The 20,241-nt window shown below is 34.5% G+C and overlaps 1 long non-coding RNA gene across 2 annotated transcripts; it reads right to left on the bottom strand.

The window, feature by feature from the left end:
- Positions 1-15,619: 15,619 nt before the first annotated feature.
- Positions 15,620-19,218, bottom strand: LOC149216647 (uncharacterized). Of its 2 annotated transcripts, XR_016250584.1 has the most exons (4): positions 18,018-19,218; positions 16,651-16,919; positions 16,317-16,559; positions 15,620-15,863 (listed from the first exon to the last, which is right to left on the bottom strand). It is a non-coding gene; the product is annotated as an uncharacterized LOC149216647 (long non-coding RNA). The 2 variants fall into 2 exon arrangements; XR_016250583.1 differs by having other exon boundaries at positions 16,317-16,919.
- Between the last annotated feature and the right edge of the window lie 1,023 nt (positions 19,219-20,241).

Genomic DNA, 20,241 nt, shown 5'->3' with positions numbered 1-20,241 from the left:
TCCCCACAACTGTGGCCTAGTGTTTCTCTGTATGTTTAAATAGCACACTATTTTCAAATTCTTCTAAATTTTCCTCCAATATAGTTCCATACTCTGCCATTTTGGCACATCCAACAGTGGTGGAATTATTTTCAGCACAATCTTATCCAAGAGCTCATCTTCGTCCCTGAATATTCATTCATCCAGAGAGAAAAATAAGTTGAGAGTCATCATATGCCTACCTAGATCATCATATACCTAGATCATTTTCACTAGATCGTTCTTACACATATTTGACAAGCATGAACAAGTCCATAACTTCTAGTTTTTTTCACTACTTCTATCCCCAATATAGAAGCCAATTCCTCTTTTATTTTCTCACTGTCATGTCTCTATATATGTACGATAAATTTTTTATTTTAAATTTAGAAATAAAAATATAAACCCTATATATAGGAAATTTCTTCTTTTATAACTTCAAAATTAAAAACTAAAAAATACAATTCAAACAAGCAATGGAAACATATACAAATCTATAAATTAAGTATGAAATACCTCATTCTACCAAGAATCATATCCCTTTGCTCGTTTCTCTTTGCTACTTGACATTTTTTGGCATCCCAGGGCAATTTTTTTCCTCCAAATTGTGGAAAACCCCTTCTCTTTGCTCCCTAAGTTTTGTTTCCTTCCCTCTAACTATTATAAATAGCAATAGTGCAAACCGAATGGACATGGGTTTGATTTTCATCTCTAGTACAGGTTGAATGAGATGCACAAATTGATTTTATGACTACTAGAGGTCGAATCACACCCACAAATCAATTTTTTTTTATTGAAATCCACAACAGGGGAGGGGAGATCTGTTAATATCTTTGCCCACCATCAACATAGATCCAATCGATTAGTTATTTGCTTTCACAGCCTCAACGCATTGCTCCAACCATGGTCTATTCCAACTCCGTGTAAAACTTCAAAGCTCCCTCGATTTGCAATTGGTGAGTATGAGAATGAAATATGGTGAATGTATTACGTTGTTTTGGTTCAATAGATAGGATACACAATAGGTTTATCCATTGCACGAATTATAAATTGGCGGGATTTTTTTTTAGATTTGGTTGAAGAGCCGACACTAAATTGGGTGCCATTAGTGCTGGATTTAGCACCGACTATTGGCAAAAAAATGTAGTCGGTTTGGGGCGCTAATTGCACCTATTTTAGTGCCTATAATATTTCATTTTTTCTCTCTGTCTAATTTGTATTCATTGTCATTTTTGCACTTTGCAATGTTGATGTGGGAGGATTCATCTTATTGTCATTTTTTATGAGGTTTGAATACCAATATTGAATGTGCAATGTGCATAGGTACATGGGATAAGTTGAAATGTTGGTTCATGTAAAGACCTATAAATGGTGTTTTAACCCAATGGAGGGTGTTTTATATCATATTTTCCTAGCCCACTAATGAATTTGGTGTGAATTCAAACTTTCTAATTTTATTTTATTTTAATAGCCAATAAATCATAATGTAACAATCCACTAGCTATAGTCACATACACACATTTTCACTTTTAAAGGTTGTGTTGCTTAGTGATTATGTATACATGTGACATAAACATTTTCAATCTTGCCACTCACTCTTTACTGCTTTATAGGGTGGATGGTGGCATTGAAAATATATCTCATCCAAAAGTTAAATTATACTAATTATTATGTTATATAATGAGTTCATTTAGAAGACTTAAAAATCAAAATTTGAAAATAGTATATTCTCTAACATATAGGGTCAAAGGATTTTTTTAAATATACAAAAATATAAATATTTGGTAGTTTAAAATTATGTATGAAGGGTTTGAATTAAGTTAAATGAAAATATGAAAAAAAAATAGTCCATTAGTTTTCTTAATCCTCATCTAAGATTTATAAGAGTTGTATCATGTCACCATATTGGGAGTAGAAATTAACAAAAAGGGTATATATTGAAAATAGGGGCATTTTAGCTAGAAAGGTGCAATGAAAATTGGATGAGCTTAAATCGATTGTGTTTATCCAATTGGACAGAGCAACAACAAAGTGCATAGATGTTATGTGACTAATGGCATTATTGTGTATTATAGAATCCACAAGAAGTCATGGATAGATGGCGTGGACAATGTAGACCCACTAAATCAACGAGAGGAAAGTGGGTCGCATAGAATTAGATATGGAATATGCAGATACAATAAAGGTAAGAATACAATGCAAACTCAACCAAAAGAGGATGATGTTTATGAATTCACAAATGCTACAACATAGATAAGATAAAGTTATATAAACTATGTTGTTGTTTTTTTCAAATCCAAAATATGATATCAATATGTCAAATATATGAGTAAAGTGGGGTTCTGTGTTGGATAGCATACTGGTTGAAATAATATAATTGGTGTACTAAACATCATTGACTATGTTATGCATTATAGAGGTAGGACGAGGCCATGGCAGCAGATCGTGTCATAGCAAATAAGGACACAACAGATGTTGTGAGACATCAGGTAATCAAATTTTGACTTAACTTAGGAAGCGTTTTGTGGTAAATTCATCCTTTTTCATAGTATTATTATAATTTATAGTATATTATCCAATATTGAAATAAATAATTTAAAGCATGTTGTTGATATTTTAAATGGAGTCTGGAGCAAGTGCATAGCCTAAACGTTCAACTAGCAAAAGAAAAAAATATATATGTACGTGGGCATGGACCTAAAACTGTTAAATCCCAAAGAACAAAGTGGGTGGAAGAGGATATGACATGGATCCTACAGACACAACAAATAATTGCACTAAATAAGAGGTTGATCGAGACTATAGTACAAGGGATGAGATTTGTTAAGCAATATTTGATTATATTTCTTTGAAATTGATACATTTATGATTTATCCAATTCTTGCCAAACATTAAATAGTAGTTGTGTTTGTCAATAGGTAGAATATGATGACGAAAAAAATTATTACTAATACCCAAGATCAAACGGGGCTATTAAGATTTGGACGGGATGATCCAAGTCATCCTTTAAACCATACCTAGGAAAAAAGAGCATATTTAAAGAGAACTCTACCACCTAAGAAATTTGAACAATTGAAGAGATTAGCATACATTGATGACATTCCACCTAGCCTTAATGATGATGATCATGATAGTGAAAATGCAGTACATGAAAAAGGATTGAATGAAATGCTTACAGGTTTCTTTGGGGATGGAAACAATGATGACAATAATGATCATTTGGTTGACAGTAACGATGAAAACAGTAGTAATTACCACCAACGTAACGTTGATGATAAAAATCTACAAGACTCCATTAAGCAAGAATAAAAGACACTTATGTTCAAATCAGGTGCAAGTAGAACCTCAAAACTAGAATGTACATTAATATTATTAGAAATCAAGTCACTATTTGGTTGATTAGACAAAGGATTCACCACCATACTGAAGTGAGTTGAAATATATTTCTTACAATGCATTGTCAATCGGTGCATGTAATTCATAAAAATTATTCAACTTCATTTATATTGCTTTAAGGGGGTTTTAAACCATATATTTCATATGAATATTCATAATATAGATTTACATATCAAAAATTTTCATCATAAGTCAAACATTCAATGATCTAATCTCTGGCAATCTTACAGGGCACTAAAAACTAAAATATTTCCTAAAGAGAATGTGTTGCCATCAATTTGCAAAGAGACGTGTTAGTTGTTGGTCAAGTTAGGGATCAAATATAAGAAAATTCATTCACGTAAAAATGATGGCATTTTATACAAAAATGAATATCAAGACAAGGTAGAATTCTCTATATGCAAAGAGAAGAGACATTGTACAAATGTATAAGGTCTTATAGTTTCAAAGAAGGTTTTACATCATATGCCAATTATATGTAGACTTCGATGAATGTTTCGTTGCAAGTCACTTGCACCATTTATAGACTAGCATGCAAAGAATAGGAGTAAAGATGGATTCATGTGAATTTTGGCCGACTCCAAATCTTTGAAACACTTAAAGGAAAAATGGCCAAGAAAATTCAAAGATGAACCTCGTAGTATCAGGTTTGGTCTTACAAATGATGGAGTGTGCCCATTCTATTTCATGATCTCAAATTATAGTGTTTGGTCAGTCGGATTGATAGTATACAATATTCCCCCATGGATGAGTGTTAGAAAGGAGCACCTTATGTTGACTCTCATTAATCCAGGAAAACATCAAATTAAAAGCATGGATGTTTATCTTGCGCATTTTATTAATGAGATGCAACTGATATGGAAAGACATAAGAATGTATGACATGTCACATCCTCCATCAAATAGTTCCTTCATGTTGTATGGTGTGCTATGTTGGACTATTCATGATTTCCCAAGACTTGGTGTTTCTTCCAGTAAGATAATTTTTTTTTATGTATTTACACTCATAATTTATTGTCATCCTAACTTTCATACTTAGTTTTATACTATTATTTTTATTTTATTAACCTTAGTTATTGAATTTCAAGGCTTCAAACAGAGGGGATATTTGCATGTCCAAGGTTTGCAGAATAAATTCAAGGCTGGTAGTCTAAAGATCTACATCAATTTATTTATGCAAACAATAGGGTTTTCCTACCACTAGATCATATGTTCAGAAACCACCATAAGGATAAATTTGATAGAAAATATGAAAATAGAGTCCCTCCCATGTTTATGGGTCCAACTAATTGGCTTAATAAGTATGAAGATGTTGAATTGAAAGCTTGGCATTATTTTTTTATATGGGGGGAGATTCTATTGAAGAACCAGAACAAGTTGTAATTAAGATGCCATAAGGGATGAAAAGGAAATCCATAATTTATGAGCTCCCATACTAGAAGGATATATTAATATCTCACCTATTATATCATATGCACATCTTCAAAAATTTCCCAAATTCAATATTTCGACATATGGCAGGAATAAAGAAGGATACCTTGTCTTCAAGGAGTGATATTTCTCTTTGGCATACAAATTTTATAGAAAAAATTTGTGGTCAAACAAGGAAAATGAAAAATATGCAGAATCTCCATGGATTTTGAAAAAGAAAGAGCTAGACCAACTAAAAAATGCCATATGTTCAATAAGGACACCTATTGGCTATGGGTCATCATTAGATAAATCTTTTACAGTTGATGGACATATCACAGAGTTTGAATCACATGATTTTCATAATTATATGAAGGTATTATATATCATCATTTAACATTTATTTCTAAAATTAATTAGGTACTAAATATATTTTGATATTCTATTGTGTGACAAAAATAACTAATGACCTTTGAGAAATTTGTTTGAAAACATATCATGCCATTAGCAATTAGGGGGAATTCATGTCTTATTGTTGACTTGAGGAATTCCATAAGTCGATTGTCAGCATTTGCAATGTATGTGGTATGGAATGTTCATGTGTGAGAGACATAGAGATATTTTATTGCATTTTAATTATTTCCTAAGGGTTCATACTAATTTACTATTCTTACATTAGGTGGGTGACATCTAAGGAGATCCACGAATGTGAAGTGCCAAAATGGAAGAAGGAAATTGCAGAAATTGTGTGTATTTGAGAAAGACCTCTCTACAAATTTCATGGACCTACAAGTCCATTTACTTATACACCTAGTCAATGACATTGAATTGGCAGGTGTCATATCAACGAGGTGGATGTTTTCTTTGAGAGGTATGTGAACACTCTAAAAATATATGTCTAACAAAAGACACATATAGAGAGTTGCATGGTTGAAGGGTATGTATTGAACGAAACATTTTTCTTCCTATGTGAATTCCTTGGTAAGGATTTCGAAAATGGGCCACACTTCTAGGACAAAGAACAAGCATTATATATTATTGATGGAGAAAACCCACAATCTAATGGTGTTCAAGTAGAAATTAGTAAGTAAACTCATGATCATCGTGGTTGTTTTTATTACAATCATTAATTTATTCTATAATTTATTTGTCAAAATAACAACATGGCGTTTGGATTTTGAAATAAACATGTTGACATGTAATAGATGTAGACAAAAGTGTTATACTTGACAAGTTCACATGGACCTTATGAACAGATGGATTGATTTTTATGATAAAAAGAGAGAGGGAAATGTTAGAAGCAAGGAGATAATTTAAGAGACCAACCCTAAGGAATACCCCATTTCCTATTGATCTGCGAGGAGAATGGGTCAAATATTTCACACTAGAATGGGTTACTGAACAAATTCAAAATCAAATAGAAGATGCAGGTATATATTCAAACATAATAGAAGATGAATTCAACATGTCTAGAGGATGTGAAAGAAAGGTACAGTTGGAATTTTATAGAATGTTGTTTCCTTACAGTTTTGACACTATTAACTATTTTAATATTCGTCATTATATTTGTTTTAACCGAAATAAATGGTCTTTCACAGGCATAGAAATATCTAACAATGTGGGCATATGGTCAAAATTATCATGTAGAATGTGTAGATGTAAAGAGATGATCCTTCGATTGTGGCATAATGGTTGAATTCAAGCAATTCAATCGATCAAGCTCAAAAGATAAGAATATTATTGAAGGGAATCTACAATATGTTGGGAAAATACAAGAAATTATTGAGTTGGATTACCGTTCTTTTAAATGTTGTATTTTTAAGTGTAGATGGTATGAAGCATTTGAGAGGACATGAAGACATGATACCCATAGTGGATTGTTTTCTATAGATTCCTCAAAGTTTCTAATGGAGGATAAGGAGCCTTATGTTCCACCAATTCATTGTGAGCAAGTATTTCTTTAACTCAAAGAAGAAGTGGTAGTGAACAATAATCTATTAATACATTATTCATTGTGAATTTATACATGTGTTTATTAATCAATAAAATTATTATAACATACATCTAATATATGTATGTGCTCATTCATGTGTAGGCATTTTTCTATGAGGATATTTTGGACTCGAAATGGATATTTGTCATACATTATGATCCAAGATTAAGACATGTGTTTCATGATGCATTAGTGGATACTGAGCAAAACAGTGATGAACAACAAAATGAGAGAGAGGGATTAGAGAACATCAAAAAAATTGACATCCATGATGATGCTGAAGATGGTTATGTTCAAGCACAATAAGACAACAATACAAAGTTAGATGGTGTTATGGAAGACAACAATATGGATGGTATAGAAAATGATAATCCAAATACATCTACTAACAATATGGATGGTTTACAGTAAGATTTCAATGATGATGAAGATGATGCAGGTCAAGATGAGAATGATGATAGTATTAACTACTTAAAAGATCATATGAACATTGACAATGATACACTAGATGACATTGTTGCAGACAATGATGTTAATGACCAAGACTTGTAAATTTTCAGAATTATTTGTAATCCATGTTTAAAAAATGATGATTCTTATGGCCTAAAATTTGAAATGCTTCAGTATTATTTTTGTCAGTACAAATTACCTATTGCAATATCATTAAAGTGTTCAAGATATGGTATGAATTATTGGCAAAAAAAAGTAGGATTACTTCAATGCTTCTTCTATTCATTTTGTATCAACATATGTTTGTGAAGACATAAAAGTTAATAAAATATTAATACACGTATCTCTCAATTATTTGAATAAGCAACTTTGTTAACTTCATTATTTTTATATTGTTTGCATTTTAATGTTGGTTGGCATAATTATTTATTGTGTTTTATGAAGAACTAAACATAAAATAATTAAACAAAATAAAATATTTTAATAACCCAGAATTAGATTAAAAATTAATAAATTAAAGCTAAATTTTAATTTCACATTTCATCTCAAAACATGAACATTCAATCTCAATAATATATTTTAAATTAACATATATAACAATCCAAACACTTGACCTAATGCCTAAGCACTTGAAATTTAATCCCATAACCTATAATCTTGTTGGAAGATGTAACTATGTTCGGTCTTCAATAATGTACTTGAGTCATTATGTAATGTACTTGTCAAAAGAATAAAGAAAATAATAATAATTACTATTATTGTGACTTATTAAAGCATGGGTTTCATGCTTGGGTCACCATGTTTTAGGTCAAAGTCCCCATTGAGGACTTCTAGGATTTATTCTGAGTCTATCGAAGTATTGTAAATTTAAAGAGACCCTTCTTGGGATTTTGAATCATGTAAAAAGGTTAAGTATTGAGTCAAATGTGAATTATGTAACTTCCACATCATGTCAGCGTAAGAGAAGATCAAGTTGGCCTAAGGACCCACTCGACCCCACAAGAAGCCTATAAAAGGAAGCACATCGAATTCATTTTGAAGCATCATTCTCTCATCAAGTTCGAACTCTCTTGTTGCTGGCCAGAAGTGCAAAGTTTTCTTGTAGTTGGGAAAAGGTGCGAACTCTGGTTCCGAGAAGCCGAAGTGAATGCGAGTTTGGGGAAGTCTAAGGAGACAAGGAAAATAAAAAATTTGGTGTCTCTCTCTCTCTGTTTCGTGCCCTAGATTGGGAGATGGAAGTCTTCCAACATTTGTTGCTGCTGAAAGCTGCCAGTCGCCAGAAGCTACAAGTTGCTAGAAGTTGCTGCATAGTCAAAGTTGTTGGGAAGAGGTCAAAATTCTGGGAGGCTGACATGATGTGGAGGGAAGGTTTGGTCTTGGTCTAGGGTGAAGAGTCTCAAAGAATACTATTGAAAGGGAGAATTATCTTGACTGGGTTTTCCCCACGAGGGGGGTTTTGTCCTGGCATGTGCCTACATCTAGTGTCTATTGTTTTATGTGTTGTTGATTTTGGTAATTGCTTGATGATGTACATAAAGAATATATAAAGAAGAATAATAATAAGAAACATCACAAGTAATTATCAAGATCAACAAATTATTTACTGCCTTTTTGATTTTCCAACATGGTATCAAAGCTTTGGTGAAAAAGAAAGAAAAAGGTAGTCTCAAGCACTTGATCCATTCATAGGTACTGTCTTAGGGAAGGAGTCTAGTATATTCAATGAAGGTGTCTAACTCAATCAAGGGTGAGAAAAAACTTGAAGGAGCATCTAACTTCAGATCCTGGAAGAAGAGGATTGACCTAATCCTCGAGAAGAACAAAGTGAGAAATGTGAAGAAGCCTACAAAAGAAGCCATTGATGTCGACAAATCAAAATTCGGGGATTTAGAATTGGCGTATATGACTCTAATGGTAGAAGGGATAAAATAAAAGCTTGTCCCATTCATAGCTAACATCGATCATGCTCAGGACATGTATGAAGCCTTGTCGAAGATGCTCACAATTAAGAACATTGGTCAAGTATAAAGTTTGAAGAATGAGTTTAGGACTACAAAGATGACTAAAGAGGATACTGTGGCAACCTTATTTGTGAAGATAAGTATTACATGTATTTTTAGTTTTGGTTTCATGCACTCATTTAGCTTTGATTATATTGAATACTAATCACCTTTCTCCCTTTATTGTCTTGATTAGGGAAAACATATGAAAGGAGGATCTCTCAAGACAAGGGAAAACATTTGCAAGAAAGAGGATCTCTCAAGACAAGGGAAAACATCTGAAAGAAGGAGGATCTCTTAAGACAAGGTTAGTCAAGAAACAAAGGTATGCTTTGAATACATTGTTTGAAAGGATTATTCATTTGATGTTCTATTACTAACTTTGTTATGACTAGTTGTATTGAATCATAGTGATTCTTGTTTGGGTGATTCATCCCTTTGATAAATCTACCCACCCCACTCATATACTTGATAGACTATGTAGAACCCTAGATAGGTTCTGGAAATCCCTAACCAAAGGGTATGCTATTGTGAATGTCTGAAATCCTAAAGCTGATTAGAGATATTGTAAAATGCTAGTTGAAGTTTTATTGATAATGTGACGTTTAGGATTTTAGTGTGATCGGGAAATCCTAACTTATGAGGGTTCAATGATAAGGTCTAAAATCCCGAAACCTTTGAAGTTTTGGTAATATAGGGTTTGCTATGTTTCTACATTAGAACCCTAGCTCATTAGGGTTTTGTGGAATGTGTGAGACAAACCCTTACATTGTCTTAGAAATGTTTCCTTAGTATGGGTGTGTATGTCCAATCAAACCCTAGTATAATCAAATTGATTGTGTGTCTAACTCTTATTTGATATTGTTATGAAGTTGGGTTTGACTAACACATGATATGAAATATATATTTGCATGATGATGAAATCTAGGCATATATAGATATGTCCTTTTGGTTGAAGTCCTAGGTTGGTCTAGGTCAAATGTATTTATGTTATTGGACATATGATATGCTTATTTATGGTTATGAATTCCTAGATATGTGTGTTTACATAGTCATTGATGGTCATAAGCCTTAGGACTTGATGGAAGTCCTTGTTTTAGGATTTAATGGAAGTCCTTGATTCTAGGATGATGATATCTGGAAATCTAGGGTGTTATATCTAAACCATAGTGAAGTTAAAATTGTCTAGTATGTGTGATATAACAATATGAAGTCTATTAGATGACTGTTGGAAATGAAAATATAGGTCTTTGTAGTTAAATCCTAGTAGTGACATTGTCTAGTGTGAAATGTAACAATCTGATATCTATGTATATAATGATTGTTGATATTGTGAAAATTGAATTCTAAGGTTTTGGAATTAAACCTTAGTCAAAGTAAAATCTCTGGAATATGATGATTTGAGATTTGTAATGATTGTTGAGTTTGAGAAAATGGAATTATAGGGTTTTGAAGTTGAACCTTAGTCAAAGTAGGAATATTTGATGAATATTGACTATATGATAACTTCATATTTGTGAGGGTTTTGTTGAAATTTGAATTTTTGGTTGAGATTGATGATTGCTCAGAAATCTAGGGTTTGCAACTAACCCTAGTAGTAGTTGGTCATGTTAATGACTGATTGATGGTTGATTAAAAAATCTAGGGGTTTGGAACTAACCCTACTGAAATATGGTCAGGTTAATGACTAAGTTGTGATTGACCTTGATTGATTCTTTTGTATGAAATCTAGGATTTGTATGAATCCCTAGTGAGAAGTCTAACATATGTATTTTGAAAGAATGATAGATGTTTTGTAGATCTATATGTATTTTTAATTGTTTCTAGGGTTTTCTATATGTTGTAGTAAGGTATGTCATACCTTTGGAAGGCACATTGAGACCCTAGATGGAATGAATGTTGTATTCTAGGGTGTATAAAGTCCTTAGCAACATGTTGAAGAGTATATATCTCTTTTTTGTAATTAAGTCTGGGTATGTTATATGAATAAAGTTGAAATGCTTCCATGTTTTTTATATGGCTAACATCATGCTTCTATAGATTTGGTCGTACTTTCTATCTAAGCTATGTAGGTACACAATCTTCAACTTGGTGAAGATGTTCAATGTGACAAGCAAGTTGTGCATGTACACAATCTTCAACTTGGTGAAGATGCTTGATGTGACAAGCAAGTTGTGTTGGTACACAATCTTCAACTTGGTGAAGATGCTTGATGCGACAAGCATGATGAGGATGATAATAACTCTGATGAAATGGTTAGAAGCCATGAAAGATTCTCCAATGACGAAAAGAAGAAGTAAAAACTCCCTAGGTTAAGAGGGAGCTCGAATGGAATGAACCTCCCTAGGATAAGAGGATGGTTGAGAATATTCCTTATATAGGAATGATTAGATCCTCTCTGTTTAATAGGGAGCGACATATATGATTCTCTGCTTCATGTTTCATGTACTAGACCAAGACTAACAGTTGTAAGTTTTAGTGAGGGCCATGAGTAGGAAAAGGAAATTGGAGAATGCATTTTGAGGTGTTGCTGATAGAAGGAAAGTAGGATCCGATTAAAGAATATGTTGTTGCATATGAAGTAGGAAGAATAATGTATGATTGAGGAATCCTCTGTTAAAGATTCGGTTGATAGTCCTGCTATGGAAAGTTGAGAAGAAACATTTGTTGCCTGAAAGACCTCGAAGGTTTGTATTTGATTATGTACATGTGAAAGCATATTATTGATTGTGGTTGTGTTTGTACAGGGGAATCTCTTGAAGGATTTGATAGCATGTTGGTTACCAATCAATTTGATTGGGAGAGATTGGTCATTTTTGATCTGCTGGATCAAGGGGTGTTGAGGCTTTGCGAGTGAAGCATTTCCTGCGAAGACATCTGGCTAACACTTTGTGCTGATGTCTGAGTCCGAAAGTTGGAAAGGTGGTGTTGATTATTGAGCTTTGTTTTGGATACACATCTGGATTTTTGGGTTGATGGTTAGTAAGTAAGCCTGAGGGTACCCAAAGGGGCTGAAAGCTTGAGTCCATCTTAGTCCCACCTAGATAGATTGCCTTGGTCAGGAATCTAGTCCTTGGCATTTCGGTACCTAAACTATAGAGTGACTGTTGGGATAGATTTCCCTGGTAAGGAATCTAGTCCATGGCATTATGGTGCTTAAACTATTGAGTGATTGTTTAGATAGATTTCCCTAGTCGGGAATCTAGTCCATGGAATTGTGGTGCCTAAAGTTCTTCATGGTTCACATAGTTTAAGATCTTCCATTGTGCATTATGAATACCTCCCTAGTTAAGAGAGTGTTGGAAAATGTAACTATGTTCGGTCTTCAATAATGTACTTGAGTCGTTATGTAATGTACTTATCAAAAGAATAAAGAAAAGAATTTTATTATTATTATTGTGACTTATTAAAGCATGGGATTCATGCTTGGGTCACCATGTTTTAGGTCAAAGTCCCCATTGAGGACTTCTAAGATTTATTCGGAGTCTATATAAGTATTTTACATTTAAAGAGACTCTTCTTGGGCTTTTGAATCATGTAAAAAGGTTAAGTATTGAGTCAAATATGAATTATGTAACCTCCACATCATGTCGACCTAAGAGAAGATCAAGTCGGCCTAAGGATCCACTCGACCCCACAAGAAGCCTATAAGAGGAAGCACATTGAATTCATTTTGAAGCATCATTCTCTCATCAAGTTCGAACTCTCTTGTTTTTGGGCAGAAGTGTGAAGTTCTCTTGTAGCTGGGAAAAGGTGCGAAGTATGTTGTCGAGAAGCTGAAGTGAATGTGAGTTTGGGGAAGTCTAATGAGACAAGGAAAATCGAAATTTTGGTGTCTCACTCTCTGTTTCGTGCCCTAGATTGGGAGATTGAAGTCTTCCAAGTTTCGTTGCTACTAGAAGCTGCCAGTTGCTGTAAGTCGCTGCATAGTCGAAGTTTTTGGGAAGAGGTCAAAATTTTGGGAGGCTGACGTGGTGTGGAGGGAAGGTTTCATCTTGGTCTAAGGTGAAGAGTCACAATGAATACTATTGAAAGGAAGAATTATCTTGACTGGGTTTTCCCCTCGAGGGGGGTTTTTCCCTAGCATGTGCCTACATCTGGTTTTTATTGTTTTATGTGCTACTGCTTTTGGTAATTGCTTGATGAATTATAGAAGGAAGATATAAAGAATAATAATAATAAGATACATCACAAGTAATTATCAAGATCAAAAAATTTTTACGACCTTTTTGATTTTCCAACAAATCCATGACATTTCAAGAGAATTTTGATAAATCCCTAAATCGCCTAACCCCTAAGCCTGCATTAACCTTTAAATTATTAATCCCTAATCCCTAATCCTTAAATCCATAAACCCTTATTCCCTAAGCACTTAAAAATTAATCCCTTAACCCATAATTCGTAATCCATTAACCATTAAACTACGTAACCCCCGTAAGCGCCAAATACCTTAGCACTTGACCCTTAATCCTTTAAACGATAACCCTTAATCCCTGTACCCCAAATCGCTAAATCCCATAATCCTCAAAGCCCCTATCCACTTAACCCCCAACACTTCAATTAATTAAGTATTTAGTCACATTCAGCACTAAATCTAGCGCTAAAAAGGGAGCTAACCAAGGCGCTAAAAAGGGAGCTAAATCCGACGTTATTTCTAGCGTAATTTCTAGTGAATTTTTTGGCGTATTTCTGGTGCTATTAGCACCTATTTGATGCCTAAATGTTTTGCTCGACGCAAACAACACCAAAAATAGCATCATCCCGATAAATAACGCCAACTTTTTCAAAAAATTGGAGAAAAATATACTATAACAGTGCTTGGAAGGAAAAAAAGGACTTAATCACATGGATTTGTCGTAGTGGGTCGATTCACTAATAAATGTCGAACTTGATATGTTTACAACTAGTAATCGTTATATAATGTATTAGAATAAATGTTATTAAGCACTAAATAGATGTTAATATTACAACCAAGCCATAATTAATTTTTTAATATTAGGTGTGGAGCTCTCTACACCACAATCAATATTAGCCGCTATAGGTTCGGAGAGTAATTAATAAAATATAGAATAAAAATACATAACGTACGACACATTTTATTATTTTGATTATCAAAACTTTGTAGTTATATGTTTTATTTTTTTTGAGTTCAAGAGAAATATATACTTAAATCTTTTTTTTTTAATTGAATTAATTTCATTATGCGGAGTGCGTAGGTGCAGAGGAAGCTTTTGTTGTGAGGTGTAGAGAAATTACAATGAAATTCATATATCAATTTTGTGTGACTTAAATTTCGACCTATATACTTGCTTCATATATAATATTGTTGATTGTTTGTCACACCTCCATTTTATTCAACTACTTAATTCTCTATATCTTTAGAGGTCTGAGGCAATTTCTATAACGATTGTGTGCATATCTCTGGGTTTAATTTTGATTGTGCAGAGGTAGAAAAGAAGCTTTCATTGTGAGCAATGTGAAACTGCGGCTTGTGCAAATGATTCTATTATGTCATGCTCTCTGCAATCTCTGGACGATACACTATGAATTCAAGCCAAAAATGAATAACTAAGTCTCACTGCCACTAGTGTATTGTACTGCCATCTGTCATTTATTTTGGCAACATAAGCATCTTGTTGCATTTGCTTGTTTTGGGTGTTAATTTCATTATGCAAAGTGCAGAGGTACGATTGCAAAGTGTGCATATCTCAGGGTTTTAACTTTCATTGTGCGGAGGTGTCGAGGTACAAAAGAAGCTTTCATCATGAGCAATGTGAAATTGTGGCTTACGCAAACAATTCTATTAGGTTGTTTTCTCTACCAGCTCTAAAAGATACTCTAAATTCGTGACGAAAACAAATAAATAAGTCTCACGTCACTAGTGTGTTGTACTGCCATCTGCCACTTATTTCGGCAACATAAGGATTTTGTTGCATTTGCTTGTTTTGGGCATTAATTTCATTGTGCGGAATGCAGAAGTGCAGAGAAAGCTTTCATTCTACAAAGTGAGAGAATAAGTGCAGAGGTGCAAAGAAAACTTTTGTTGTGCAGAGTGCAAAAAAAGCATAATAAAATTGATATATTAATTTTGTGTGACTTAATTGAAAGCACAATGAAATTGATATATTAATTTTGTGCTTCTTAATTTATGGATAACAATAGTTACTTTTTATATAATATTGCCAAATATTTTCATGTCCTCCATATAATCTACCACCTACTTAATTCTCTATATCTTTAGTGACTTGGTACAATTGCTATAACAACGATTGCAATTGCAAAATGTACATGTCTTAAGGTTTAGCTTTTATTATGCAAAATATGAAAAAAGCTTTCATTATGGGTAATCTGCTTTGCCCAAACAAATCATTGTCAAACAAGGGAAGCTGCGAGGCAGCAAGTCCCTGCATTGAGTGGGGTAGAATGCTTTTCTGCACTGGCGCGACCAAGCCAGTAAGAGAAGTGGCCGCTGAAGCGGCGTTCCCCACATAGACCTTGCGGTTCCCCACATAGACCTCGATTCACTTGTTTATCAATATCAGTCTCCTGGAAACTCTGTTATTCTGTATGTGGGGATGGCATAAATGTTGTCATGACCTGCAAAGAAGTAGGTGTCAGTGAAATCATACACAATAAAATTATAGTTTAGTTGATAGAATCTGTGATACTTTTAGTTGATTCATTATTTCCCAAAATCACTTGGGGGTTTGCCTTAATTGCTTCTTTTTGTCGATGAACCACACAGGACTCTATAATCGGCAGAGATACTAACATGAATCACATAGAGATGCATCTAAAATAGCATGTCAAGAGAAACATAAACATGTGGAAAGGTCCATGTGTAGCTTAATGCTGTCCTAGACAGAGCTTATAACCTCTTCTATATAGAGCTGAAGAAAAAGCCTTCAAACAAATCCTTGTCTTAGGGCTCTTAAGCAACATACAAACAGCATGATAGTAAGTTTAAAGTTATGAACCCAGATCTGAAAAAAGATGAATGAAAATCCTCAAAAATCTGATCTTCCTTGCATTCTTGGATATGGCATGTACCTAGGTCCAGCTTCAAACCCGTGTTAGAGAGACCATCCACTTATTCGTTTCTTTCCCTGTAAATGTGATGAAAAAGAAACTGAATTAAAGCTTGTTTTGAACATTCGTATCTCTTCAAAGGCAGGCCTGAAAAGATAATTTTCCAAATTGTTGATGCCCATCATCCGCTTTATGACCACCATAGAATCACCAAAATTTTGAATTTCGGTGATTTCTTTTTCCGCACAGTGGATGAATAATAACCTAACAGCGATCAGTTCAGAAAAATTGTTGGCAGCCCCTCTAAAACCAGCTTTAAATTTTAAACTATATGAATCATTTGCATGAACTATACCTGCAGCTGAACATGTAGAGGGCTTGCCTAGATGGGCCCCATTAAAACATGACCATGCTCCTGCTCATAGATGTCTTTGTATCTGAAGCTTTTTCCAGATGCTTAGGCATTTCCATACTCATTTTCATACCAGAAACCTTTACTATAAGGAACCAAGCCCTAGGCCACATGTTTCAGTAACAATAGCTCTTCATCCTCTTCATATTATTCTTGTAATACTCCATGTGTGAATGGGTCATGATAGTACCCAGCCTTGGGATCACGAATGCCTATTGAAGCACAAATCAAGTGAGAATAAATAGATGTTGGATATTGGTTGCAAGAGTAAACCTGAAAATTTTACTGTGTTTATAAGAGAAACGTGTCCTAAGAAAGGTGATGAAATCATGAACCATTCGTATGAATCTTAAGGAACAAAGTTGAGAGACTTGAGAGGGAATTGTCTTGTACAGTGTAACACAGGAGGATTTTAATACAATATTACTCTCTCCAAAGCTTTGTTCTTGTGTGTAACTGTTTTAGTCATGTATCCTAAATTTCTCATGACATTGAATCTATATTAATTTGCAAATTGTATAGTATACCACAAGGATCTTTTTAATGCAAAGATCCTGATAACATCAGATATTTATAACTTCTTGTATATTTCATTGAAAGACTACAACTATAAAAACATCATTAGCAGGTCTTTGTTATAAAAAGGTTCGTTTGTGAAGGGCATGTGTGCACAAGAGAACCTTCCAAACTAGCAGACAGTATGGGATGACTGCATTCAAAAGGAGACTTGAGCAGAGTCTAGATCCAACGAGCAGGGAGATGGTGATGAAAACTTGGCCTTCATCAACAAGACAAAGAAAGGGAAAAGGGAAAGTTTTCACCAAGGCAGGTAAAAGTGACAGAGAAGGACATCAGCCTGGAAAGAAGAACGACGTGAACATGATCAAGTACTTTGTTTGCAGCAAGGTCACTATGCTTCTTAGTGTCCAAAGAAGAAGAAGGGCAAAGAGAAGACACAGCAGGTAGCAACAGCAACAAAAACCTAAAACTATCTGTGAAATGTGTAATCCTCTTCCTGAAGTAATGTAGTGTATCTTCTCTTCAGCTCTTCCAATTCCTTCTCAAAGTGAACTCTGATTCGTGTATTCTGTCATAAATGGAAAGAAATGTATGTAGTGAGCTTAAAATGACGCTCCAAGTTCATACACATACTTAGGCAGCTTCATACACATACTTAGGCAGCTTCCAATAAGATAACATCAGGATCTAGGTAAACTAATAAATATTGGCTGAACAAATCTAGCAAATCTTGCACAACAAATTTAGCAAATTTAGAATAGAGAAGTTATATGGAAATATTCTGGAAGTACCTCTTCTTCATGAAGCTTTCTAATTCGCTTTTGTTCCTTCCGTATCCTCAGCATCTCATGGTACAGAGGGTCAGGAACATTTGCATGCTTCACTGTAAAAAACCATCAGCAAAGTTGGTTTAACATAATAAAAGTAAAGCATAGAAGAGATGATCCAAAAGATATCTGAATTTGTGCATTATTAGATGCTACAAATTGTGAAACCTGAAATGGTTCATTCCCTCTAGATAATACCGCTACTCATCCTCTACTCATAACCTTGAATGCCCAAATTAGTTAGTTCCGGTGACCCTTCCATCCCCAATGCCACAAAGAAGTTTGAATGCCTACCGTTTGACCCATTGATCCTTCTACCCTTATGCCTACTGCTACTGACCCTCTCAGACCCATGTATTAACCAGGAGGTTCGTATGCCTACCACCATTGACAATCCCACACCACCATGAGGATTTGTATGCCTACCATTGACTGCTCAGTCTAACACCACACACCCACTGGTAGAGTCTGGGTAAACGATATCCAATGCCACCAAATTGGAAGAGACGTGTTGCCCAAAGATCTCGGACCATACAATGAAAGTATTTATCAATCAAATTTCTCACGCAAATTCCATTCAAATTCAATTCCTTGCCAACACAGTAACGTAACAACCGCGGCAGCGGTTCCAGTTAATTTGGCCAACTGAATGCAACATTCAATCATGGGAAATTAAATCCTCTTTTGTCCACGCTGGGCTACCGTTAGTTTCTAGTTAATACAAAGTTACCCTTTAATGAAATATCCATACCCACAATCCTTGCCAACCCGGCTACATAGTTACTATTTGCTTGCACTTCTGGGTGAAACAGCCCCTATCTTTTCTCTAAATTGAGGAACAGAGAAAGGCAAGGAAACTCCAGCACCTCAGCACCTGCTAATTCATCAATCTCCCATGTTTAGAATTTAATATTACAAGACCAAGAATTGAAATAAAATCCCAGCTGCTCTGTCTTCTGTAATCTGAGGAAGAGGAGGCTTGATTAATCATGTTGTTCCGTTACAGAGGCCGAAGGAAGGAGTCACAGAAGAAAACGGCTTTCACAACATTAGATCAGAAAAAGAATCGCTTTAGACTGTGTACTGCTATTACTTCTATTGCTATTGTTTTCACAATTGCTGCCACTGCTGCTAATCAGTTTCTTCAAGGTCTGTTAACACTGGTTAAATTCTTCATATCATTTTTGAGATTATCTGTTTAGAGTAAGCATGGCATCAATCATCACCTTCTAAACACTCAGGAATAAAACGTCCTTAGAAAATCAGCAATGCTAAAATACTGTACACTGCGCTTAATTTTAGTTTTGTTCCCGTTGTTTTCACAATTGCTATATTCCTACTTATCAGTTCCTTGAGGTTTGCCAATATTAATTTTGGAATTATGTACATAAAGGAAGCCATTTTTTTATAGCAAGGAAAAATCACTGATCAGTCATTCAAAAAATGCCATGGTTCAAGAACACCCAATCATAAAGTTTCTCTATAGTCAAGTTTGTTAAGCGTTTTCTGATAGCAAAAATGATATTTCATACATTGGATTGCTGAACCTAAAACTTAATTTCCTGAAGCCATATTCTTCCTGTTATAAGTTTTGAGGTTTTTTCTACTCTATATTTTTTTGTCGAATGTGTTCAAAATTCCAGTAAGAATTTGTTCAATTTACAAGTTTGAATTGTGATTTTTTAATAATGTGAGTGTGCCAATAATTTTGAATGAGCTGAATTTTAAACTTTGACCAATTTTTTTACAGAATTCTAAACCATGGCTTTACCTATTAAGCTTCATGAACACGGGAATTTTACTTCGTTTTCATGTGTTTGCAGTGGCATTGAATGGAGAACATATTAGTACCCCTGACTTTACATGCAAGGCAAGAGAGACTGAGACTTGCCATGACAAGAGACGAAATGCTTCATCTGCAGGCAAGGTCAGAGGAAAACAAGCTGATTATGGTAAAACCACTTCGGCGCAATACGAAAACGCAGGACCCTTTTTATATTCGGGACCTGGTTCTGCTCCCTGATGAATTACTGCTACTTGTCCGCTTGCCTTCTGCAAAGGCTAAATTAGGGCATAAATCACTGGTTCGCTGTGTCTATTCTGATCACCTCGGTTCAGGAGTTGATGGCATTGAATACTTAAGAGGACGAGCTTCAGTGAGGTGTAGTCAACCTCAAGCAGAGTGGTC

This window comes from Pinus tabuliformis, chromosome 1_1 (genome assembly GCF_031772625.1).
Source record: "Pinus tabuliformis cultivar Carrire ecotype Pingquan chromosome 1_1, CPIR1, whole genome shotgun sequence".
In the NCBI taxonomy this organism is placed as follows: Eukaryota; Viridiplantae; Streptophyta; class Pinopsida; order Pinales; family Pinaceae; genus Pinus; species Pinus tabuliformis.
The sequence above is the reverse complement of the archived record's forward strand: the minus strand, read 5'-3'. Positions and strand labels throughout refer to the sequence as shown.